This window comes from Bos indicus x Bos taurus, chromosome 8 (assembly GCF_003369695.1).
Source record: "Bos indicus x Bos taurus breed Angus x Brahman F1 hybrid chromosome 8, Bos_hybrid_MaternalHap_v2.0, whole genome shotgun sequence".
Taxonomy (NCBI): domain Eukaryota; kingdom Metazoa; phylum Chordata; class Mammalia; order Artiodactyla; family Bovidae; genus Bos; species Bos indicus x Bos taurus.
Genome location: NC_040083.1, coordinates 57,980,694 through 58,008,210, shown reverse-complemented (window position 1 = coordinate 58,008,210; position 27,517 = coordinate 57,980,694).

Genomic DNA, 27,517 nt, shown 5'->3' with positions numbered 1-27,517 from the left:
CTCAATATGCCAGCACATTTGGAGAACTCAGCAGTGGGCACAGGCCTGGAAAAGTTCAGTTTTCATTCCAATCCCTAAGAAAGGCAATGCCGAAGACTGCTCAAACTACCGCACAATTGCACTCATCTCACACGCTAGTAAAGTAATGCCCAAAATTCTCCAAGCCAGGCTTTAGCAATATGTGAACCATGAACTTCCTGATGTTCAAGCTGGTTTTAGAAAAGGCAGAGGAACCAGAGATCAAATTGCCAACATCTACTGGATCATGGAAAAGGCAAGAGAGTTCCAGAAAAACATCTATTTCTGCTTTATTGACTATGCCAAAGCCTTTGACTGTGTGGATCACAATAAACTGTGGGAAATTCTGAAAGGAATGGGAATACCAGGACACCTGATCTGCCTCTTGAGAAATTTGTATGCAGGTCAGGAAGCAACAGTTAGAACTGGACATGGGACAACAGACTGGTTCCAAATAGGAAAAGGAGTTCGTCAAGGCTGTATATTGTCACCCTGTTTATTTAACTTCTATGCAGAGTACATCATGAGAAATGCTGGACTGGAAGACACAAGCTGGAATCAAGATTGCCGGGAGAAATATCAATCACCTCAGATATGCAGATGACACCACCCTTATGGCAGAAAGTGAAGAGGAACTAAAAAGCCTCTTGATGAGAGTGAAAGTGGAGAGTGAAAAAGTTGGCTTAAAGCTCAACATTCAGAAAACGAAGATCATGGCATCCGGTCCTACCACTTTATGGGAAATAGATGGGGAAACAGTGGAAACAGTGTCAGACTTTATTTTTCTGGGCTCCAAAATCACTGCAGATGGTGACTGCAGCCATGAAATTAAAAGACACTTACTCCTTGGAAGGAAAGTTATGACCAACCTAGACAGCATATTGAAAAGCAGAGACATTACTTTGCCAACAAAGGTTCGTCTAGTCAAGGCTATGGTTTTTCCTGTGGTCATTTATGGATGTGAGAGTTGGACTGTGAAGAAGGCTGAGCGCTGAAGAATTGATGCTTTTGAACTGTGGTGTTGGAGAAGATTCTTGAGAGTCCCTTGGACTGCAAAGAGATCCAACCAATAAATTCTGAAGGAGATCAGCCCTGGGATTTCTTTGGAAGGAATGATGCTAAAGCTGAAACTCCAGTACTTTGGCCACCTCATGCAAAGAGTTGACTCATTGGAAAAGGCTCTGATGCTGGGAAGGATTGGGGGCAGGAAGAGAAGGGGACGACAGAGGATGAGATGGCTGGATGGCATCACTGACTCGATGGACATGAGTCTGAGTGAACTCTGGGAGTTGTTGATGGACAGGGAGGTCTGGTGTGCTGCGATTCACGGGGTCACAAAGAGTCCAACACGACTGAGCGACTGATCTGATCTAGGTAGTTCATAGCTTTCTTTCCTAGGAGCAGTTCAGTTCAGTTCAGTCACTCAGTCGTGTCTGACTTTTGCAACCCCATGAATTGCAGCATGCTAGGTTTCCTTGTCCATCACCAACTCCCGGATTTTATTCAAATCAATGTCCATCGAGTCGGTGATTTCATCCAGCCATCTCATCCTCTGTCTTCCCCTTCTCCTCTTGCACCCAATCCCTCCCTGCATCAGTCTTTTCCAATGAGTCAACTCCTTACATGAGGTGGCCAAAGTATTGGAGTTTCACCTTTATCATCAATCCTTCCAAAGAACATCCAGGACTGATCTCCTTTATAATGGACTGGTTGGATCTCCTTGCAGTCCAAGGACTCTCAACAGTCTTCTCCAACACCTCAGTTCAAAAGCATCAATTCTTTGGCGCTCAGCTTTCTTCACAGTCCAACTCTCACATCCATACATGACCACTGGAAAAACCATAGCCTTGACTAGATGGAAGATCATCTTTTAATTTCATGGCTGCAGTGACCATCTGCAGAGATTTTGGAGCCCAAGAAAATAAAGCCTGTCACTGCTTTCATTGTCACCTCATCTATTTACCATGAAGTGATGGGACCAGATGCCATGATTTTAGGTTGCAGGGTCATATGAGTTACCATATGACCCTGGGATCACACTCCTGGGCATATATCCATAAAAATATATGGCCCCAAAAGATACATGCACCCCAATGTCCATTGCAGTAGTGTTTACAAAAGCCAAGACATGGAAATGACCTAAATGTCTATTGAAAGAGGAATGGATAAAGAAGATTTGGTACATATACACAATGGAATATTACTCAGTCATTAAGAAGAATGAAATAAGGCCATTTGCGGCAACATGGATGGACCTAGAAAATGTTGTACTTAGTGAATTAAGTAAGACAGAGACAGAGAACCATCATATGACATCCCTTATATCTAGAATCCAAAAAGAAATGATACAGTGAACTTACTGACAAAACAGATAGAGACTCACAGACTTAGAAAATGAATTCATGGTTGCCAGGGGTAAGGGATAGCTAAGAACTTTGGGAAGGTCATATACACACTGCTATATTTAAAACGGATAACCAAAATCCTACCGCATAGCATTTGAAAATGTGCTCAATGTTATGTGCCAGCCTGAATGGGAGGGGGGTTTGGAGAAGAATAGATATATGTATATGCATGGCTGAGTCCCTTTGCTGTTTACCTAAAACTATCACAACACTGTTAATAGGCTATATCCCAATACAAAATGTTTTTGGTGTTAAGAAATAAATAAATAAAAGAAATATTAAGAGAAATTCTAAAATATTTTGAATTAAGTGAAAATTAAAACACAACTTATCAAAATATGTGGAATGCAGTGAAAGAAGTGTTTAGAAGGAAATTTATAAGGGTGAATGCACATATTAGAAAAGAAGAAAGAACTAAATTCAATTGCTAGGCTTCCATCACAGGAAACTAGAAAAAGAAGAGCAAATTAAAACCAAAGTAAGTTGAAAAAAAGAAATAATAAGAATTAGAGCAGAAATCAATGAAATTGAAATATAAGAAGTCAACAGAACTCAAGGAAACCAAAAGCTGCTTCTTTGAAAAGAACAATGAAATTGATAAGCCTCTAGACAAGCTAACTAAAGAAAAAAAAGAAAGAAAGAAGACACAAATTACTAATTATCAGAAATTAGACCACCATAAATCTCATGAAAATAAAAAGGACTATAAAGGAATACTATGAACAACTCTATGCCCACAAAATTGATAACTTAGATGGACCAATTTCTAGAAAGACACAATCTGCCAAAACTCACACAAGGAGAAACAGATGATCTGAAGAGGCCTATTCACATTAGCAAAACTGAATCAACAATTAATACCCTTCCAAACAGAGTGCACCTAACCTAGATGGCATATTCAAAAGCAGAGACATTACTTTGCCAACAAAGGTCCATCTAGTCAAGGCTATGGTTTTTCCAGTAGTCATGTATGGATGTGAGTTGGACTGTGAAAAAAGCTGAGTGCCAAAGAATTGATGCTTTTGAACTGTGGTGTTGGAGAAGACTCTTGAGAGTCCCTTGGACTGCAAGGAGATCCAACCAGTCCATTCTAAAGGAGATCAGTCCTGGGTGTTCTTTGGAAGGAATGATGCTGAAGCTGAAACTCCAATACTTTGGCCACCTCATGTGAGGAGTTGACTCACTGGAAAAGACTTTGATGTTGGGAGGGATTGGGGGCGGGAGAAAGGGACAACAGAGGATGAGATGGCTGGACGGCATCACTGACTCCATGGACGTGAATTTGAGTGAACTCTGGGAGATGGTGATGGACAGGGAGGCCTGGCGTGCTGCAATTCATGGGGTCGCAAAGAGTCGGACATGACTGAGCGACTGAATTGAACTGAACCGAGATGTGTTCACTAGGGAATTCTTCCAAACATTTAAGGGAGAATTATATCAATTCTCTACAATCTTCTGAAAATAGAAGCAAAGGGCATACCTCCTACCTCATTCTATAACCAGCTTAACATCAATACCAAAACCAGATAAAGACATGAAAAGAAAACTACAGACCAATATTTCTTATGAACATAGATGCAAAAATTCTCAGCAACATATTAAAAATAAAATAAAAAATTGTAAAAAGAATTAATACACCACAACCAAGAGGGATTTATCTCAGATATATAAAGCTGGTTCAATATTTAAAAATCAATTACTATAAGGAAATATTCTAATTTAATTGTTTTCTATGTAGTTGTCCAGTTTTCCCAGCACGACTTGTTGAATAGACTGTCATTTCTCCATTGCATATTCTTTCTTTTGTCATAGGTTAAGTGACCATAGGTGTGTGGCTTTATTTCTGGGCACTCTATTCTGTTCTGCTAATCTATGTGTCTGTTATTGTGCCAGTACCAAGCTGTTTTGATTATTGTAGCTTTGCAGTATGGTCTAAAGACTGGGAGCATAATACCTCCAACTTTGTTCTTTTCTCGAAAGATTTATTGGCAACTTAGGGGTGTTCTGTGGTTCCATATGAATTTTAGGATTACTTATTCTGGTTCTGTGAAAAACATCATGTGTTTTATGATAGGAATTGCGTTAAATCTATAGATTTTTTTGAGTACTCTGGCCATTTTAACAATGTTAATTCTGCCAAATAAAGAGCACAGTGTATCCTTCCATTTCTTTGTATTATCTTCAATTTCCTTCATCAGTGTTTTATAGTTTTCAGAGTATGTCTTTCACCTCCTTAGATAAGTTTATTGCCAGTTATTTCATTCTTTTTGATGGAATTTTAAATGTAACTATGTTTTTAAACTTTCTCTTTCCGAGAGTTAAAGTGTATACAAAAGAAATAGACTTCTGTACATTAATCTTGTATCCTGAAACTTTTCTGAATTCATTTATTAGTCCTAATAGTTCTTGGCCGAATACTGTGGGCTTTCTATATGAAGTATCTATACCATGTCATATGCAAATACTGACAATTTTACTTCTTCCCTTCCAATATAGATGCCGTGTATTTCTTTTTATTGTCTGATTGATGTGGCTGGGACTTCCAATACTATGTTAAATAGAAGAGTGAGCTTCCTTTTCTTGGTCCTGAGTTTAAAGGAAAAACTTTCAGCATTTCACAACTGAGTATGATGTTAGCTATTGGTTTGTCCTAAATGTTTAAATGGCTTTTTATTATGTTGAGATATATTCCCTCTATACCTACTCTGAGGGAGAAGGCAATGGCACCCCACTCCAGTACTCTTGCCTGGAAAATCCCATGGACGGAGGAGCCTGGGAGGCTGCAGTCCGTGGGGTGGCGAAGAGTCGGACACGACTGAGCGACTTCACTTTCACTTTTCCCTTTCATGCATTGGAGAAGGAAATGGCAACCCACTCCAGTGTTCTTGCCTTGAGAATCCCAGGGACAGGGGAGCCTGGTGGGCTGCCGTCTCTGGGGTCGCACAGAGTCGGACACGATTGAAGCAACTTAGCAGCAGCGGCAGCATACCTACTCTGATAAGAGTTTTTATCATGAATGGATGTTGAATTTTGTCAAATGTTTTTCTGTATCTACTGAGATTGTCATGTGATTTTTATTTTTCCTATCACATTGATTGGTTTGTGAATGTTGACCTATTCTTACATTCCTTGAATAAATCCCACTTGATCATTCTGTATGATCCTTTCTATATAATGTTGGGTTTGGCTTACTAATATTTTGTGGAGAATTTTGGCATCTATATTCATCAAAGATATTGTCCTCTAATTTACTTTTTTGTAGTCTTTTTGGTTTTGGCATCAGGGTAATGGTGGTCTCACAGAATGAATTTGGCAGTGTACTGTCCTTGTCAATTTTTTGCAACATTTTGAAAAAGATAAGAATTAGTCCTTTTTTCTATGTTTGGTAGAATTCCCCTGTAAAGCTATCCAGTCCTGGCCTTTGTTTGCTGGAAGTTTTTTTGATTACAAACTTAATTTTACTACTAGTGATCAGTCCTGTTCAAACTGTCTGTATCTTTTTGATTCTGTCTTATGAGGTTGTATGTTTTCAGAATTTGTCCATTTAGTCTAGATTGTCCAATTTCTTGACATAAAACTGTTACATTTTTGTTCTTATTTAACTGGTGAGAACATTTTCTCATATTATATACAAAAAATAAACTCAAAAAGTATTAAAGCCCTAAATATAAGACCTGAAACAATAAAATTCCTAGAAGAGAATACAGAAAGACATTCTTGACATAAATTTTTTGGATCTGTCTCCTGAGGCAAGAGAAATAAAAGCAAAATGAACAAGTTTAAACTTAAAAGCTTTTAAAGAGCAAAGAAAATCATTGACAAAATGAAAAGCCTACAGGATGGGAAATAAGATTTAAAACTCATATGACTGACAAGAGGTTAATATGCAAAATACACAAACAACTAATAAAACTTAATATAAAAAAATCCCCAATCTCAAAAATATGCAGAAGACCTGAACAGACATTTTTTTTTAGACATACAAATGACTAACAAGAACATGAAAAGATGCTCAACAATGCTAATTACCAGAGAAATGCAAATCAAAGCAACAAAGAGATTTCACATTATACCTGTCAGAATGATTTTCATTAAAAAGACTACAAATGACTAACATCAGGATGTGGAGAAAGGGAGCCCCTGTACACTGTTGGTGGGAATGTAACTTGGTGCAGCAACTATGGAAAACAGTATGGAGGTTCCTCAAAAAGCTAAAAGTAGAACTACCATATGATACAGCAATTCCACCCCTAGGTATATATTTGAAAAATACAAAAATATCAATTCAAAAAGATACAGGTACTCCAATGTTCACTGAAGCAATGTTTACAATAGCCAAAACATGGAAGCACCCCAAGTGCCCACCAACAGACAAATGGATAAAGAAGACATAATATAACATACACAATGACATTCTTTTCATCCGTAAACAAGAATGAAATCCCACCATTTGCAGCAGTATGGATTGACCTAGAGAATATTATGCTTAGTGAAACTTAAGTCAGACAGAGAAAGACAAATACTGCATTATATGAGTTACATGTGGAATCTAAAATAATACTAATTAATGTATTTGCAAACAGAAACAGACTCACAGACGTAAAAAACAAATTTGTGGTTACCAAAAGGGAGTGGGGGCAAGTTAGGGGTATGGGATTAAGAGATTTAAATAATATATATATATAAAATAGATAACCAAAAAGCATGTATTGCATGGTACAGGGAGTTACAGGCAATATCTTATAATACCTTTTAGTAGAGTATAATGTATAATAGGTTTCAAATAGGAAAAGGAGTACGTCAAGGCTGTATATATTGTCACCCTGCTTATTCAACTTATATGCAGAGTACATCATGAGAAACACTGGGCTGGATGAAGCACAAGCTGGTATCAACATAGCCAGGAGAAATATCAATAACCTCAGATATGCAGATGATACCACCCTTATGGCAGAAAGTGAAGAGGAACTAAAAAGCTCCTTGATGAAAGTGAAAGAAGAGAGTGAAAAAATTAGCTTAAAGCCCAACATTCAGAAAACTAAGATCATGGCATCTGGTCCCATCACTTCATGGGAAATAGATGAGGAAACAATGAAAAAAGTGTCAGATTTTATTTTTCTGGGCTCCAAAATCACTGCAGATGATGACTGCAGCCATGAAATTAAATATGCTTGCTCCTTGGAAGAAATGCTATGACCAAACTAGACAGCATATTGAAAAGCAGAGACATTACTTTGCCAACAAAGGTCCATCTTGTCAAAGCTATGGTTTTTCCAGTAGTCCTGTATGGATGTGAGAGTTGGACTATAAAGAAAGTTGAGTGCTGAAGAATTGATGCTTTTGAACTGTGGTGTTGGAGAAGACTCTTGAGAGTCCCTTGGACAGCAAGTAGATCCAGCCAGTCCATCCTAAAGGAGATCAGTCCTGAGTGTTCATTGACGTTGAGGCTGAAACTCTAATACTTTGGCCACCTGATGCAAAGAGCTGACTCATTTGAAAAGACCCTGATGATGGGAAAGATTGAAGGTGGGAGGAGAAGGGGATGACAGAGGATGAGATGGTTGGATAGCATCACCGACTCAATGGACATTCGTTTGGGTAAACTCTGGGAGTTGGTGATGGACAGGAAGGCCTGGCGTGCTGCAGTCCATGGGGTCGCAAATGTCAGACATGACTGAGCAACTGAACTGAACTGAATTGAATGTATAAAAATGCCTCCCAGGTGGCTCAGTGGTAAAGAATCCACCTGCCAGTGCAGGAGACATAGGTTTGATCCCTACCAGGAAGATCCCACATTCCACAGAGCAACTCAGCCTGTGCATCACAACTATTGAGCCTGTGCTTTAGAATCTGGGAACCACAACTACTGAACCCAAGCACTGCAACTACTGAAACTCACATGCTTTAGAGCCTGTGCTCTGCAACAAGAGAGGTCACCACAATGAGAAGCCTGCACACCACAACTAGAGTAGCCCCAGCTTGACACAACTAGAAAAAAAGCCCACGCAGCAAAGTACACCCAGCTTAGACAAAAATAGCTATACAAATAATAAATAAAATTATAAAATAAATCAATTAATGTAATCCATCACAGCAACAGACTAAAAATATTAAATCATGTGGTCATATCAATAGATGCAGAAAAAGCCTTTGACATAAGCTACACCCATGTATGATTAAAAAAAAAAAAAACCTAAAACAACTCTTAGAAAATCTATAATAAAGCAAAAAGCTAAAATGGATTAATGTATAGGTTCATAATAAATAAAGCAGACATCTGTGATAGTAATAATTTGTCTCTTGTTCATAACTTAGCAAAATAAATTTTTAGGTTTTAAGGATGATAATTGTTCATATTCTAATATTACATCCAAACTTTAAAGCAATTGAGAAATAGGGAATCAAACTGATAGAAATTAAGGCACCTCTGTGATTTGGACATGTGACCAACCTCTGGCCTCCTAATATCTTCCCCTCGCTCTCACCCCTATCCCAAAGTCTGGACTTTCAGAGAGCCATTTAAAGAAGAGCAAAGGTCTACAGAGACAACCCTCTTAATCACAACTGTAGTCTTATACCCATGGAGCCCTTAGAGCAAAGACAGAGGCAGGTATGGAGTCTGACCCATTTACTGGGTGCTTAAACATGGAAATAGGAGCAAGCTCAGAGCTCAGACTCCTGAAGCCAAAAAGCTCTAAGTGAGAGAAGCACACACATCTCCAGATATTACTCTTCAGGGAAACCATGCCTTCTATCTCCTAAAACAAATGAGTACAAATATATAGGAACAGAGGCCAGGAGAGTTTCTTACATTTTCATTCCTTCTGGACAGTGCAAATTTCTTTCTTCTGTGGAAATGTTAAGAGTATGGAAAATGAGGAAAGGAAGAGATAAGTGCACCTCAATCTACAGGCAAAGCAAGTCTTAAAGGCCAATATTTTTTCTTTCTGAATGACAAAGTCAAATTGACTGCTTTCTTTTAATAGCAGTGGAGCAGTGCTGGCTCACTTCCCAAATATCCTTTCAGATAAAGATACCTAGTGAATGGCAACATTGCTCTGTTTCCTTCCTCTTTTCACAGCAATAATTATAATTAATTTTGGACATTCAACCAATAGCTTATAATTATGATTAGAAGGACTTAGCAATGAAATCACTTATTTTAACAATAGTATTTTCGCTGCGAAGTCCACCCCCCAAATTAAAATCCTTTAAAAATATAAATTAAAATACTGGGTAAAATAAATCTGTAATGAAAGTTTATAATGTTCTCTTACACCTTCCCTGGATCCCTCTGTATAAATGTAAAAGTTTACCAATGCTAATTTAGGCACTGAATAAGCTATTTCTCATTGCTGATTCAAAATGAGAATTTAGCTCTATAGATCCCAAACTGCTTATGCTATACAGAAGGCATCCTTAAAGCTGACTTTGGACCTGTATCTGACACACTGAAGAGAAAATTAAGCTATTTGTAATATAAAAAATGATAGTTTAACATCAGAGGCATCCTCCTGACAAGAGTACTAATCATTCTTACATGAAAGCAATATAAAAGACATTGAATAAGTATTGGCCTAAAAGCTTAACAGTGAACTCCTGACCTTTCTTAAGTTGGGACACACAGAATTTAATAGCTCTGAGTGACGCTAGACTAGTGGCAATTCTCAACCTGGTGGGGACAGGGAGCACTCTCATTAAGAATCACTGAATGGAATGAGAAAACGTACTAAATAGAGCATGTTATAAACATAAATGGTATCAAAGAAGATAAGGGGAAAAATCCAAACCCCCATTTTTCAGGTTAGAAAAACAGGGCACAGAGAAGCTGCTGCTGCTAAGTCACTTCAGTCGTGTCCGACTCTGTGCAACCCCAGAGACGGCAGCCCACCAGGCTCCCCCGTCCCTAGGATTCTCCAGGCAAGAACACTGGAGTGGGTTGCCATTTCCTTCTCCAATGTATGAAAGTGAAAGGTGAAAGTGAAGTCGCTCAGAAGCTGCTACTTCAGGTTAAATGGCAAGCTAGGTAAAGTCAGAACTAGCCTAATTCTCCAGCAATTTGGGCCAATGATCTTTCCTCAGAATAATGTACATTCATATTTTGGTAATATCTTTGCTCAAACCTAATATCTTTGTTTAAACTATTAAAGGTATGCAATTTTTATATGAAACTAAGAAAGAATTTTGATTTAAGAATTATTCTACAGCCTTTTATAATGCCCAGAGATAGTCTTGGACTTGATGAGATAAAGTTCCTCCTGATTTGTGCCCATTCTAATGTGATGGTAATACCTACCTGTGTCTATCACTCCTGATTAATTTCTGTGGCACTTGTAGCTTCTTGCCCTTTAGAAACAGAATTTTAATTTTATATGGATTCCCTATCAGTGCATTTCCCATGAGAGGAAGACACTAGATTAAGTAACAAAGTTAAGGTTTATAGCAAGACCCCTGTCAAGAAGAAATTAGTCAGCAAGTCTAGAAAAATCTGATATTTTAGCTTCTTGAAATTTTTCTTTTTACTTTTATCAACATATAAAATTTGTTTATGAAAAAGTGACCCAAGACAACATCAAAATTTTTGCATTTGAAGTAAAAGGATAGAGTTTATAATTTGTTATTAAAAATAAAGATTATAGTTCAGTTCAGTTCAGTCACTCAGTTGTGTCCGACTCTTTGTGACCCCATGAATCGCAGCACGCCAGACCTCCCTGTCCATCAACAACTCCCGGAGTTCACTCAGACTCACGTCCATCGAGTCAGTGATGCCATCCAGCCATCTCATCCTCTGTCGTCCCCTTCTCCTCCTGCCCCCAATTCCTCCCAGCATCAGAGTCTTTTCCAATGAATCAACTCTTCGCATGAGGTGGCCAAAGTACTCGAGTTTCAGCTTTAGCATCATTCCTTCCAAAGAAATCCCAGGGCTGATCTCCTTCAGAATGGACTGGTTGGATTTCCTTGCAGTCCAAGGGACTCTCAAGAGTCTTCTCCAACACCACAGTTCAAAAGCATCAATTCTTCAGCGCTCAGCTTTCTTCACAGTCCAACTCTCCCGTCCATACATGACCACTGGAAAAACCATAGCCTTGACTAGACAGACCTTTGTTGGCAAAGTAATGTCTCTGCTTTTGAATATGCTATCTAGGTTGGTCATAACTTTCCTTCCAAGGAGTAAGCGCCTTTTAATTTCATGGCTGCAGTCACCATCTGCAGTGATTTTGGAGCCCCCCAAAATAAAGTCTGACACTGTTTCCACTGTTTCCCCATCTATTTCCCATGAAGTGATGGGACCGGATGCCATGATCTTCGTTTTCTGAATGTTGAGCATTAAGCCAACTTTTTCACTCTCCTCTTTCACTTTCATCAAGAGGCTTTTTAGTTCCTCTTCACTTTCTGCCATAAGGGTGGTGTCATCTGCATATCTGAGGTGATTGATACTTCTAGTCATATCAAGAAAACATATCAGGCCCAGTTTAGCTGAAAATTGCAGTTATATTTTGAAACAGAACTTTGCTGTTTGTGTAAATGACAAGTAAGTTTAAAATGAGATGCCAAAAAGTCTTTCCTTCTTCCTTTCATAGATGAAGGAAACACTCTATTGTTCTAAGCCTTCTTTCCCCACTCTTTCTAAAATCAATAATTGAGGCTTCTGGTTCAAGATTGTGGAGAAGAAGGATGTGTGCTCATCTCCTCCTGTTGAGAGCAGCAAAATTGCAACTAGCAGTTGAACAACCACTGACAGAAGGACTCTGGAACCCACTGAAAAAGGATACCCCCATCCAAAGACAAAGAAGAAGCCACAGCAAGATGGTAGGAGGGGCGCAGTCAAGATCAAATCAAATCCCATACCAGCTGGATGGGTGACCAACAGACTGGAGAACAATAATACTAAAGAAGTTCTCACACTATTGTGAATGTTCTGAATCCCACATCAAGGTTCCTAGCTTGGGGATCAGATAAAGGGACTGGGAATCCCCAGGGAATCTGGCCTTGAGGGCCAGTGGGATTTGGCCAGTGGGATTTGACTGTAGGCCTTCCAGAGGACTGAGGGAAACAGAGACTCCAGTCTTGGAGAGTACAAACAAAATTTTGCATGCACCAAGACCCAGAGGAGAGGAGCAGAAACCTTACAGGAGACTGAACCAAAACTACCTGCTACTGTTGGAGGTCCTCCTGTGGAAGCACGGGTTGACAGGAGCTCACCATAGGGACGGGAGCATTGGAAGGTTTCTCTGGGCATAAACTCTCTTGTAGTTTGCCATTAACCTTACCATAGACCCCAGGACTGGGTCGCTTCATGCCAAACAACTACCAGGAAGGGAGTGAAACCCCACCCATCAGCAGACAGTTGGATTAAAGCTTTACTGAGCAAGGCCCTGCCCACCAGAGAAAGACCCAGTTTTTCCCATGGCCAGTCCCTCCCATCAGGAAGCTTATACAAGCCTCTTAGCCTCATCCATCAGAGGGTAGACAGAAGAAGCACAGGTTCACAGTGGCTAAAACAAAAACCATATTACAGAAAGTTAGTCATGATGAAAAAGCAGAAAGCTATGTCCTAGATGAAGGGACAAGATATCACCCCAGAAAAACAACTAAATAAAGTGGAGATAGGCAACCTCCCAGAAAAATAATTCAGAATAATGATAGTGAAGATGACCCAAGATCTTAGGAAGAGAATGGAGGCAAAGATTGAGAAGATGCAAGAAATGTTTACCAAAGAACTAGAAGAACTACAGAACAAACAGAGATGAATAATACATTAGAAGGAATCAATAGCAAAATAAATGAGGCAGAACAGATAAATGATCTGGAGGACAAAATGGTGGAAATCACTGCCACAGAAGAGAATATATAAAAAAGAATGAAAAGAAATGAAGACAGCCAAAGAGACCTCTGGGACAACATTAAATGCACCAATATTCACATTTTAGCAGTCCCAGAAGGAGAAGAAAAAGAGAAAGGACCTGAGAAAATATTTGAAGAGATAACAGCTGAAAACTTCCTGAACATGGGAAAGGAAATAGTCAACCAAGTCCAGGAAGCACAGAGAGTCCCAGGAAGGAAAACCCAAGGAAGAACATACTGAGACAATGATAATGAAACTGACAAAATTTAAAGACAGACATAAAATATTAAAAGCAACTAGGGAAAACGACAAATAACATAAAAGGGACTTCCCATCAGGCTGTCAGTTGATTTCTCAATAGAAACTCTACAAACCAGAAGGGAATGGCAAGATATATTTAAAGTAATGAAAGAGAAGCACTTACAACCCAAGAATACTCTACCCAGCAAGACTCTCCTTCAGATTTGATGGAGAAATCAAAAACTTCCAAACAAAAGTTAAGAGAATTCAGCACCACCAAACCAGCTTCACAACAAATGCTAAAGGAACTTCTTTAGGCAGGAAACACAAGAGAAGGAAAAGACCTACAGAAAATAAACTCAAGACAATTAAGAAACAGTAATAGGATCATACACATCAATAATTACCTTAAATGTAAGTGGATTAAATGAACCAACCAAAAGACATAGACTGGCTGGGTGGGTGAAAACATGCGCATGTATGCACTTCCACTTATCATATCACTTTGCTTGATCCCCCAAAATTGTATGTAATTATTTTATATTGTTAAGTTAATCATGTTCCCATTATGGTTTGCAACTGTAATTACCTATAATTTTTTGTATAGCTATTGATTGTGAAAACTGATGAACATCTTTTACTATTGTGATTATGTAGCTATTACTCATTTAATATTATTGTATCATGATCAGTCAACAGAAAAATAATAGAACTCTATATCACCAAAACTAGGATCTAATAGAAAAATCTGTAATCACTTTTTAAAATCCAGATTAATATCATTACCTTGAAATTTTTAAAAAAATACAAATGCTCGGGTATTGCTTTTTTCCCCAGAGCTCCAGATATGTTTCTGATGAGCAGTCATGTTTAAAAACAACTGGACTGTATGATGACCATTTACTTTAATCCAGTTTGTTTCACTTTTTCTATTTCATATTCAGTGCTCCCATTTCATTTAGTTTATGTTCTCCAATTTCTCCATATCTTGTTTTTTTTAATATTCTTTCTTAAGCCTTTATCAAGTGTAGTAGAAAAACTTTTGTGTGTATATATATATGCATATAAATATGTACAATATATATATTTTAGAAAACATGAATTTTTGCCTAACTAAAAAAAATGACATTTTGATTCTACTTGTTTGACTATGAAAGGAATGCTAGATATCTAATTAAAAAATAGATATTCAAAAAGATAGATATGCAACAAGCAATACTATAATCTAATTTACTGTATAGCATAGGGAACCATTGTCAATATAATAACGTATGATGGAAAATAATGTCAAAAATGATATATGTGTATTTGTATAACCGAATCACCTTGTTGGGCACCTGAAACACTGTAAGTCAATTATTCTTCAATAAAATATATATATATTAAAAATCAATAATTGACTAAGAGGTCCAAGTTTAACTTTACTATAGTAAGGATTTTTCTTGAAATACAATGGATTTCCCACTGTACACAAGTTTCCTTTTCTGTGTCTTTTTTTCTTTACTTTTTTGCAGCTTCTTTACTTTTTCTTTTACTTTTGCAGCTTAAAGAATGATACTGAAAAATAGGTATGATTTAAATACTGAAATAAAAAGTAACTCCAAGATTCTTAGCTCCAAACTAGTATTACATTTATTGGTAAACACACTCTTATTTTTTTGTATAGCATTTAATTACTTACGAAATTTCCATATATACTGAAAGTGAAAGTGAAAGTCACTTAGTTGTGTCCAAGTCTGTGATCCCATGGAGTATACAGTCCATGGAATTCTCCAGGCCAGAATACTGGAGTGGGTAGCCTATCCCTTCTCTAGTGGATCTTCCCAAACCAGGAATAGAATTGGGGTCTCCTGCATTGCAGGGAGATTCTTTTTCAACTGAGCTATCAGGGAAGCCCTTACCATATATATTAATTTATGCAATACCTTCAATAGCATCCATGTATAGGAACAACGAGTACTTTATAGAGCAAAACAAGACTTTGGGAAGATTTTATGACTTGGGGACTTCCCCAGCAGTCCAGTGGTTAACACTCTGGCTTTCAGTGCAAGGGCTGCAGGTTCTATCCCTGGTTATGGAATTAAGAGACCATATGCTGCAGAATGTGACCAAAAATTAAAGTAAAAAGTAAATAAAACTTGAAAAAATCCTTTAAAAAAACAAAAGCAGGTTCTCTGAATTGAGCAGAATCATAAAAGTAGTAACTGGTAACTCCTCACTTTCAATTCTTAAACATCAGGTTTTATGTACAACTTCCCAAAATAACCTTACAACGTTAACATTTCTGCTAAATAAACCTCAGGCAAGACAAAAGGAGAAGTTTTTCAAAGATTATGAAGTGCCCTTTAGATTTGTCTTTTGTGACCTATTCTCAGCAAACAAAATCTGGCCATAAAATAATATTAGAAGCAATTGGTCACTCTGGGAACTCTCATTAAGATTAATAACTCAGGAGCTCTTACTTGGACAATATGAAAGAAACACTCATATTTAAAACTTCACAATAGTCTCTTTTGTTATAATTAAGCTCTGATATTGAAGCTTCAGAGTTATCACATAAACCTTATGGCAGCTAACTTTAATTAACCCAAAATAAAATGTCAGATGATGTTTATACAAAAAAAGTTTATACTGAAGAGTTAAAGCTGATAACTTCCACACTTGGAAAAGAAGATAGTATTAATTAATATCACTGTTAAAACTACACACACACACACCCCTACACACCCACACACACACACACATGAAATCTCATTCAAAATGCCAGGAAAATGGTAGTTTTTTGTGTGTGTGTGATTCTGTTTATTTTTTTAATTTTTTAAATATAAATTTATTTATTTTAATTGGAGGTTAATTACTTTACAATATTGTATTGGTTTTGCCATACATCAACATGAATCCCCATGGGTATACACATGTTCCCCATCCTGAACCCCCCTCCCTCCTCCCTCCCCATACCATCCCTCTGGGTCATCCCAGTGCACCAGCACCAAGCATCCAGTATCATGCATTGAACCTGGACTGGCGATTCGTTCATAAATGATATTATACATGTTTCAATGCCATTCTCCCAAATCATCCCACCCTCTCCCTCTCCCACAGAGTCCAAAGACTGTTCTATAATCTATGTCTCTTTTGCTGTCTCACATACAGGGTTATCGTTACCATCTTTCTAAATTCCATATATATGCATTAGTATACTGTATTGGTGTTTTTCTTTCTGGCTTACTTCACTCTGTATAATCGGCTCCAGTTTCAGCCACCTCATTAGAACTGAGTCAAATGTTTTCTTTTTAATGGCTGAGTAATACTCCATTGTGTATATGTACCACAGCTTTCTTATCCATTCATCTGCTGATGGACATCTAGGTTGCTTCCATGTCCTGGCTATTATAAACAGTGCTGCGATGAACATTGTGGTACATGTGTCTCTTTCAATTCTGGTTTCCTCAGTGTGTATGCCTAGCAGTGGGATTGCTGGGTCGTATGGCAGTTCTATTTCCAGTTTTTTATGGAATCTCCACACTGTTCTTCATAGTGGCTGTACTAGTTTGCATTCCCACCAACAGTGTAAGAGGGTTCCCTTTTCTCCACACTCTCTCCAGCATTTATTGCTTATAGACTTTTGGATTGCAGCCATTCTGACTGGCATGAAATGGTACTTCATTGTGGTTTTGATTTGCATTTCTCTGATAATGAGTGATGTTGAGCATCTTTTCATGTGTTTGTTAGCCATCTATATGTCTTCTTTGGAGAAATGTCTGTTTAGTTCTTTGGCACATTTTCTGATTGGGTTGTTTATTTTTCTGGAAATGAGCTGCAGGAGTTGCTTGTATATTTTTGAGGTCAGTTGTTTGTCAGTTGCTTCATTTGCTATTATTTTCTCCCATTCTGAAGGCTGTCTTTTCACCTTGCTTATAGTTTCCTTTGTTGTGCAGAAGCTTTTAAGTTTATTTAGGTCCCATTTGTTTATTTTTGCTTTTATTTCCAATGTTCTGGGAGGTGGGTCATAGAGGAGCTTCTGTGATTTTACCTATGTTCTCCTCTAGGATTTTTATAGTTTCTGGTCTTACATTTAGATCTTTAATCCATTTTGAGTTTATTTTTGTGTATGGTGTTAGAAAGTGTTCTAGTTTCATTCTTTTACAAGTGGTTGACCAGTTTTCCCAGCACCACTTGTTAAAGAGATTGTCTTTAATCCATTGTATATTCTTGCCTCCTATGTCAAAGATAAGGTGTCCATATGTGCGTGGATTTATCTCTGGGCTTTCTATTTTGTTCCATTGATCTATATTTCTGTCTTTGTGCCAGTACCATACTGTCTTGATAACTGTGGCTTTGTAGTAGAGCCTGAAGTCAGGCAGGTTGATTCCTCCAGTTCCATTCTTCTTTCTCAAGATCACTTTGGCTATTTGAGGTTTTTTGTATTTCCATACAAATTGTGAAATTATTTGTTCTAGCTCTGTGAAAATACCAACCGTTGGTAGCTTGATAGGGATTGCATTGAATCTATACATTGCTTTTGGTAGTATACTCATTTTCACTATATTGATTCTTCTGATCCATGAACATGGTATATTTCTCCATCTATTAGTGTCCTCTTTGATTTCTTTCACCAGTGTTTTATAGTTTTCTATATATAGGTCTTTTGTTTCTTTAGGTAGATACAGTCCTAAGTGTTTTATTCTCTTCTTTGCAATGGTGAATGGAATTGTTTCCTTAATTTCTCTGTTTTCTCATTGTTAGTGTATAGGAATGCAAGGGATTTCTGTGTGTTGATTTTATATCCTGCAACTTTACTATATTCATTGATTTGCTCTAATAATTTTCTGGTGGAGTCTTTATGGTTTTCTATGTAGAGGATCATGTTATCTGCAAACAGTGAGAGTTATACTTCTTTTCCAATTTAGATTCCTTTTATTTCTTTTTCTGCTCCGATTGCTGTGGCCAAAACTTCCACAACTATGTTGAATAGTAATGGTGAAAGTGGGCACCCTTGTCTTGTTCCTGACTTTGGGGTAAATGCTTTCAATTTTTCACTATTGAGGATAATGTTTGCTGTGGGTTTGTCATATATAGCTTTTATTATGTTGAGGTATGTTCCTTCTATTCCTGCTTTCTGGAGAGTTTTTATCATAAATGGATGTTGAATTTTGTCGAAGGCTTTCTCTGCATCTATTGAGATAATCATATGGCTTTTATTTTTCAATTTGTTAATGTGGTGTATTACATTGATTGATTTGTGGATATTGAAGAACCCTTGCATCCCTGGTAAAAAGCCCACTTGGTCATGGTGTATGATCTTTATGTGTTGTTGGATTCTGATTGCTAGAATTTTGTTAAGGATTTTTGCATCTATGTTCATCAGTGATATTGGCCTGTAGTTTTCTTTTTTTGTGGCATCTTTGTCAGGTTTTGGTATTAGGGCGATGATGGCCTCATAGAATACGTTTGGAAGTTTACCTTCCTCTGCAATTTTCTGAAAGAGTTTGAGTAGGATAGGTGTTAGCTCTTCTCTAAAGTTTTGGTAGAATTCAGCTATGAAGCTGTCTGGACCTGGGCTTTTGTTTGCTGGAAGATTTATGATTACAGTTTCAATTTCCATGCTTGTGATGGGTCTGTTAAGATTTTCTATTTCTTCCTGGTTCAGTTTTGGAAAGTTGTACTTTTCTAAGAATTTGTCCATTTCTTCCACATTGTCCATTTTATTGGCATATAATTGCTGATAGTAGCCTCTTATAGTAGCTCTATGATCCTTGTATTTCTGTGTTGTCTGTTGTGACCTCTCCATTTTCATTTCTAATTTTATTGATTTGATTTTTCTCCCTTTGTTTCTTGATGAGTCTGGCTAATGGTTTGTCAATTTTATTTATCCTTTCAAAGAACCAGCTTTTGGCTTTGTTCATTTTTGCTATGGTCTCTTTTGTTTCTTTTGCATTTATTTCTGCCCTAATTTTTAAGATTTCTTTCCTTCTACTAACCCTGGGGTTCTTCATTTCTTCCTCTTCTAGTTCCTTTAGGTGTAGAGTAAGGTTATTTATTTGACTTTTTTCTTGTTTCTTGAGGTATGCCTGTATTGCTATGAACCTTCCCCTTAGCACTGCTTTTACAGTGTCCCACAGGTTTTGGGTTGTTATGTTTTCATTTTCATTCGTTTCTATGCATATTTTGATTTCTTTTTTGATTTCTTCTGTGATTTGTTGGTTATTCAGCAGCGTGTTTTTCAGCCTCCATATGTTGGAATTTTTAATAGTTTTTCTCCTTAATTAAGATCTAATCTTACTCATTGTGGTCATAAAAGATGCTTGGAATGATTTCAATTCTTTTGAATTTACCAAGGCTAGATTTATGGCCCAGGATGTGATCTATCCTGGAGAAGGTTCCATGTGCGCTTAAGAAAAAGGTGAAATTCATTGTTTTGGGATGAAATGTCCTACAGAGATCAATTAGGTCTAACTGGTCTGTTGTATCATTTAAAGTTTGTGTTTCCTTGTTAATTTTCTGTTTAGTTGATCTATCCATAGGTGTGAATGGGGTATTAAAGTCTCCCACTATTATTGTGTTATTGTTAATTTCCCCTTTCATACTTGTTAGCATTTGTCTTACATATTGCAGGTGCTGCTATGTTGGCTGCATATATATTTATAATTGTTATATCTTCTTCTTGGATTGATCCTTTGATCATTATGTAGTGTCCTTCTTTGTCTCTTTTCACAGCCTTTGTTTTAAAGTCTATTTTATCTGATATGAGTATTGCTACTCCTGCTTTCTTTTGGTCTCTATTTGCATGGAATACCTTTTCCAGCCCTTCACTTTCAGTCTGTATGTGTCCCCTGTTTTGAGGTGGGTCTCTTGTAGACAACATATGTAGGGGTCTTGTTTTTGTATCCATTCAGCCAGTCTTTGTCTTTTGGTTGGGGCATTCAACCCATTTACTTTTAAGGTAATTATTGATAAGTATGATCCCATTGCCATTTACTTTATTGTTTTGGGTTCGAGTTTATACACCCATTTTGTGTTTCCTGTCTAGAGAATCTCCTTTAGTATTTGTTGGAGAGCTGGTTTGGTGGTGCTGAATTCTCTCAGCTTTTGCTTGTCTGTAAAGCTTTTGATTTCTCCTTCATATTTGAATGAGATCCTTGCTGGGTACAGTAATCTGGGCTGTAGGTTATTTTCTTTCATCACTTTATGTCTTGCCATTCCCTCCTGGCCTGAAGAGTTTCTATTGAAAGATCAGCTGTTATCCTTATGGGAATCCCCTTGTGTGTTATTTGTTGTTTTCCCCTTGATGCTTTTAATATTTGTTCTTTGTGTTTGATCTTTGTTAATTTGATTAATATGTGTCTTGGGGTGTTTCACCTTGGATTTATCCTGTTTGGGACTCTCTGGGTTTCTTGGACTTGGGTGATTATTTCCTTCCCCATTTTAGGGAAGTTTTCAACTATTATCTCCTCAAGTATTTTCTCACAGTCTTTCTTTTTGTCTTCTTCTTCTGGGACTCCTATGATTCAAATGTTGGGGCGTTTAACACTGTCCTGGAGGTCTCTGAGATTGTCCTCATTTCTTTTCATTTGTTTTTCTTTTTTCCTCTCTGATTCATTTATTTCTACCATTCTATCTTCTACTTCACTAATCCTATCTTCTACCTCCATTATTGTACTATTTGTTGCCTCCAGAGTGTTTTTGATGTCATTTATTGCATTATTCATTATATATTGACTCTTTTTTATTTCTTCTAGGTCCTTGTTAAACCTTTCTTGCATCTTCTCAATCCTTGTCTCCAGGCTATTTATCTGTGATTCCATTTTTATTTCAAGATTTTGGATCATTTTCACTATCATTATTCGGAATTCTTTATCAGGTAGATTCCCTATCTCTTCCTCTTTTGTTTGGTTTGCTGGGCATTTATCCTGTTCCTTTACCTGCTGGGTATTCCTCTGTCTCTTCATCTTGTTTAAATTGCTGAGTTTGGGGTGGCCTTTCTGTATTCTGACAGTTTGTGGAGTTCTCTTTATTGTGGAATTTCCTCACTGTGGGTGGGGTTGTATGGGTGGCTTGTCAAGGTTTCTTGGTTAGGGAAGCTTGTGTTGGTGTTCTGATGGGTGGAGGTGGATTTCTTCTCTCTGGAGTGCAATGAAGTGTCCAGTAATGAGTTAACAGATGTCAGTGGTTTTGGAGTAACTTTGGGCAGCCTGTATATTGAAGCTCAGGGCTGTGTTCCTGTGTGGTATGTCTTGCTCTGGAACTTGTTGGCCCTTGGGTGGTGCTTGGTTTCAGTGTAGGTATGGAGGCATTTGATGAGCTCCTGTTGATTAATGTTCCCTGGAGTCAGGAGTTCTCTGGTGTTCTCAGGATTTGGACTTAAGCCTCCTGCTTCTGGTTTTCAGTCTTATTTTTACAGTAGTCTCAAGACTTCTCCTTCTATACAGCACCATTGATAAAACATCTAGGTGAAAGATGAAAAGTTTCTCCACAGTGAGGGACACCCAGAGAGGTTCACAGAGTTACATGGAGAAGAGAAGTGGGAAGAGTGCGTTAGAGGTGACCCGAATGAGATGAGGTGGAATCAAAAGACGAAAGAGCAAGCTAGCCAGTAATCACTTCCTTATGTGCACTCTACAACTGGACTGCTCAGAGATGTTCCTGGAGTTATACAGAGAAGAGAGGAGGGAGGAAGGAGACAGAGGTGGCCAGGAGGATAAAAGGGGGGAATCAAAAGGAGAGAGACAGATCCAGCCAGTAATCAGTTCCCTAAGTGTTCTCCACTTAGGGAACACACAGAGATTCACAGAGTTGGGTAGAGAAGAGAAGGGGGAGGGAGAAGACAGAGGCGACCTGGTGGAGAAAAAGGAGAGTCCAAAGGGGGAGAGAGCAGTCAAGCTAGTAATCTCGCTCCCAAGTAAAAATGGGTACTGATGATTGGGTTCTTAAAGATACAAAGTTGATAACAAATACCAAAAAGTAAAGATTAAAAATCTAGAGTAGTGGTTGGAATTTCAAAAATACAATATTAAAGAAGAGAAGAAGAAAAAGAAAAAAAAGTCACAAAAATTATTATATATATATATATATATATATGAAGTTTGCTTTAAAAAAATAGGGTCTTTTTTTTTTGCAAAGTAATAGGTTATAAAAGTGAAAATTAAAGGAGTAATAGAGGACTTAAAATTAAAAAAAAATTAAAAAAAAAACGAATGATTGTAAAAATAGTAAAAATATATCTAGGACATTCTCTGGTGCTGTTGTGGGTATGTGGGGTCAGTTCATTTTTGGATAGTTCCTTGGTCCGGCTTATATTTCTCAAGATCTATAGGCCCCTTCCTATGTAGTCGGTACTGACGACAGGGTTTTAATCTATTGTACCTGTCACTTCCAAGGCGGTTCCCTCTGTTTTAGCTTCTTCTGTGTGCTGGTCTCTTCAGTGTCTGATTTCTTTTTTTTTTTGTTTTCTTTAATTTTCCCCATCCTGAACCCTCCACCCTCCTCCCTCCCCATACCACCCCTCTGGGTCGTCCCAGTGCACCAGCCCCAAGCATCCAGCATCGTGCATTCCAAGGCGGTTCCCTCTGTTTTAGCTTCTTCTGTGTGCTGGTCTCTTCAGTGTTTGATTTCTGCCCTGACACAAGGGGGTAGTGGTGGACACTTTTTTAGGCTCACTTGTTCAGTCCCGCTGTGGGGAGGGAGGGACGCTGCAAACAAATAACACTGGCGTGTGCTCACAGTGTCTCAGCCACACTGGGCCTGCCCCAACTCACGGTGCGTGTGCCCTCCCTGCCCACATTGCTCAGGCTCTAGGTTGCTCCGCAGGGAACCGTCTGAGGCCGGCCCTCAGCTGCATGCACCTCCCAGGTCTAAGCTGCTCAGGTTCAGGCATTTGGGTAGTCCTCAGAGGCGCAGACTCAGTTGGGCCTGCATTTTGTGCCCTTCCCAGGTCTGAGCAGCTCAGGTGATGAGGTGTTTGTTGAGTGCAGTCGCTGCGACTTATCGCCTCCCCCTTCCCTGCCGCTGGTTTTCTGGGTGTACAACTGGCACACCTTCTCAGGCGGATGTTGACTGTCCAGAACCCCAAGGAGCCTTAGTTAGCAAAGAAGCCTGCTTGTAATTTGGTAGAAAATGTCCGTATGGGGCTGCGATTGCCCCCTTCTGGCTCTGGCTGCCTGTCACCGGAGGGGGATGGTCTGTAGCTGGCTAGTTCTGTTTAGTCCTTTGTTCTCTGTGTGGGCCTGGTGGTGTCTTAGGTTAGGTCTTTTTGCATGGTAGCTATCCCACAGTCTGGTTTGCTAGCCCAAGTTAGTTCACTCAGATTGCCCTTGGGGCATTCAGGCCTGGTCCTTACTCTAAGCAATGCAGCCCGCGCCTCCCTTCCCAGCCCCCACTTGCTAGTGGCGGGTGCAGGCATCTGCGCTGCTTCTCCACTGGGGGAGTTACCTTTGGGCTCGTAATCTGTGGGTTTTAATTATTTATTTTTCCTCCCTGTTATGTTGCCCTAGTGCTTCCAAGGCTCACCACAGACTTGGCAATGAGAGTGTTTCCTGTTGTTTGGAAACTTCTCTCTTTTTAAGACTCCCTTCCCGGGACAGAGCTCCATCCCTACCTCTTTTGTCTCTTTTTTTGTCTTTTATATTTTTTCCTACCTCCTTTCAAAGACAATGGGCTGCTTTTCTGGATGCCTGATGTCCTCTGCCAGAATTCAGAAGTTGTTTTGTGGAATTTACTCAGCGTTTAAATCTTCTTTTGATGAATTTGTTGGGGAGAAAGTGGTCTCCCTGTCCTATTCCTCTGCCATCTTCTGATTCTTGGAAGTTAGTTTTTATAATTCACTCCAAAATATTTTTAAGACAAAACTAACTTAACATAAACTGAGACTTGAGTATGCATTTGTAATTCATTTCACCATATGATAAAGAAGACTTGATACAATAGGCTCCAACTTGGAGCCTGGAAGTTCAACCCAGGAATATGTATCTGTTTCATAAACAGTTGTTTTAAAGAATATAATATACAGATCACTTAGTAAAGTGCCTGGAACTTAGCAATAACCATCTCAATAACCATTACTAATTTACTCAAATGTATAATTTTTTAATGTAACCCAAGGCCTCACTCAGTAAATTCTTGATCTTTGAGTTTTTACTCAACAGAAATACAGAAAACTATAAACCAGAGTTTCTTTGAATTCATTAGAATTGCCAAAAATAATATAGCTTTTGTGAATTTTGGGACCACTATACAGTAAAAGATAATGGTATTCTGAAAAATAAGGCTATTTCTTGAAATAGAACTACTCATGACGCCACACTGAAACCCCACATTAATTTCTATTGTAATTTTTGGAAATCATGATAAAAACAGTTCTGATGCACTGCTAATGCAGAGACCAATAGAGCTAGATAGGGACATGTTTTCAACTAAGGCTATTCTGAATATTGTTAGAAAATAGGTATTTGGCTAGATCATTCTGGTTACAATGAGTCAAATTCTAACTTTCTCTAGGGCTTAGGAATATAAAACTAAAGAAACCCACAATTACCTAGCTAATATTTTTCTAAATAACTGCATACATTTTAATTTGTATTTTACATGTATATAATTAGTGTCAAAACACTATTAAACTTTATTGACCAGAAAATCAAAACAATTTCCCCTTAAATGTATATTTTGTAATTACCAACATATTAACTGCTCCAGAACTAATCAGTGATCATTAAAATGTTCTTACTTCCAAATAGAGAGGAAAAATTAGAGAACTTATTAAACTAGTTAGTAAATAAATATTTTTAAAAAACAATCTGGAGGATAAAAATATTGGAGTATACTAAACTTATGCTCAGTCTACTACCCAGATGGTACACTAGCAAGAATTAAAAAAGTAACCAAGTTTTTGGATGGCAAATCTAGAGCCACTGCTGTTAGTTTCTGCTAACATCTCATCACAGAGCTAGTGGGTACTCAAGAGATTTAGAAATTTTGTATATTTTAAACATAAGACAAATGCTTCTCTATTTCCAGAGCCGTCTTAGCAAGAGGCGTACATGCTAAGTCACTTCAGTTGTGTCCAACTCTGTGCGACCTCTGGACTGTAGCCTGTAACGCTCCTCTGTCCATAGGATTCTCCAGGCAAGAATACTGGAATGGGTTGCCATGCCCTTCTCCAGGGGATCTTCCCAACCCAGGGATCAAAGCTGCATCTCTTACATTCCCTTCATTGGCAGGTGGGTTCTTTACCACTAGCACAACTTGGAATAGCAAGAGGATCTATCTTCAAATTATTCAACGTGTCTTAGTTGTGGATTTATTGTGGGGATTGTTAATTTACAGTGGTTCAGTTTAACAACTAACATTTTAAAGAGAAATCCTTATTTTAAACATTCAAGTATTGCTGTTGCTGTTTTACAAGCTATGTGATTATCTCTTTATATTTGTGTGATTTATTTAAGAATTCTTAAAATTATAGATCTGGAAAGGGCCTAGATCTGATAGATAGAGTGCCTGATGAACTATGGAATGAGGTTCGTGACATTGTACAGGAGACAGGGATCAAGATCATCCCCATGGAAAAGAAATGCAAAAAAGCAAAATGGCTGTCTGGGGAGGCCTTACAAATAGCTGAGAAAAGAAGAGAAGTGAAAAGCAAAGGAGAAAAGGAAAGATATAAACATCTGAATGCAGAGTTGCAAAGAATAGCAAGAAGACATAAGAAAGCCTCCTTCAGCGATCAATGCAAAGAAATAGAGAAAAACAACAGAATGGGAAAGACTAGAGATCTCTTCAAGAAAATCAGAGATACCAAAGGAACATTTCATGCAAAGATGGGCTTGATAAAGGATAAAAATGGTATGGACCTAACAGAAGCAGAAGATATTAAGAAGAGATGGCAAGAATACACAGAAGAACTGTACAAAAAAGACCTTCATGACCCAGATAATCATGATGGTGTGATCACTGACCTAGAGGCAGACATCCTGGAATGTGAAGTCAAGTGGGCCTTAGAAAGCACCACTATGAACAAAGCTAGTGGAGGTGATAGAATTCCAGTTGAGCTATTGCAAATCCTGAAAGATGATGCTGTGAAAGTGCTGCACTCAATATGCCAGCAAATTTGGAAAACTCAGCAGTGGCCACAGGACTGGAAAAGGTCAGTTTTCATTCTAATCCCAAAGAAAGGCAATGCCAAAGAATGCTCAAACTACCACACAATTGCACTCATCTCACACGCTAGTAAAGTAATACTCAAAATTATCCAAGCCAGGCTTCAGCAATACGTGAACTGTGAACTTCCTGATGTTCAAGCTGGTTTTAGAAAAGGCAGAGGAACCACAGATCAAATTGCCAACATCCGCTGGATCATGGAAAAAGCAAGAGAGTTCCAGAAAAACATCTATTTCTGCTTTATTGACTATGCCAAAGCCTTTGACTGTGTGGATCACAATAAACTGTGGGAAATTCTTAAAGGGATGGGAATACCAGACTACCTGATCTGCCTCTTGAGAAATCTGTATGCAGGTCAGGAAGCAACAGTTAGAACTGGACATGGGACAACAGACTGGTTCCAAATAGGAAAAGGAGTATGTCAAAGCTGTATATTGTCACCCTGTTTATTTAACTTATATGCAGAGTACATCATGAGAAACGCTGGACTGGAAGAAACACAAGCTGGAATCAAGATTGCCGGGAGAAATATCAATCACCTCAGATATGCAGATGACACCACCCTTATGGCAGAAAGTGAACCTCATTAGAACTGATTCAAATGTATTCTTTTTAATGGCTGAGTAATACTCCATTGTGTATATGTACCACAGCCTTCTTATCCATTCATCTGCTGATGGACATCTAGGTTGCTTCCATATCCTGGCTATTATAAACAGTGCTGCGATGAACATTGGGGTACATGTGTCTCTTTCCCTTCTGGTTTCCTCAGTGTGTATGCCCAGCAGTGGGATTGCTGGATCATAAGGCAGTTCTATTTCCAGTTTTTTAAGGAATCTCCACACTGTTCTCCATAGTG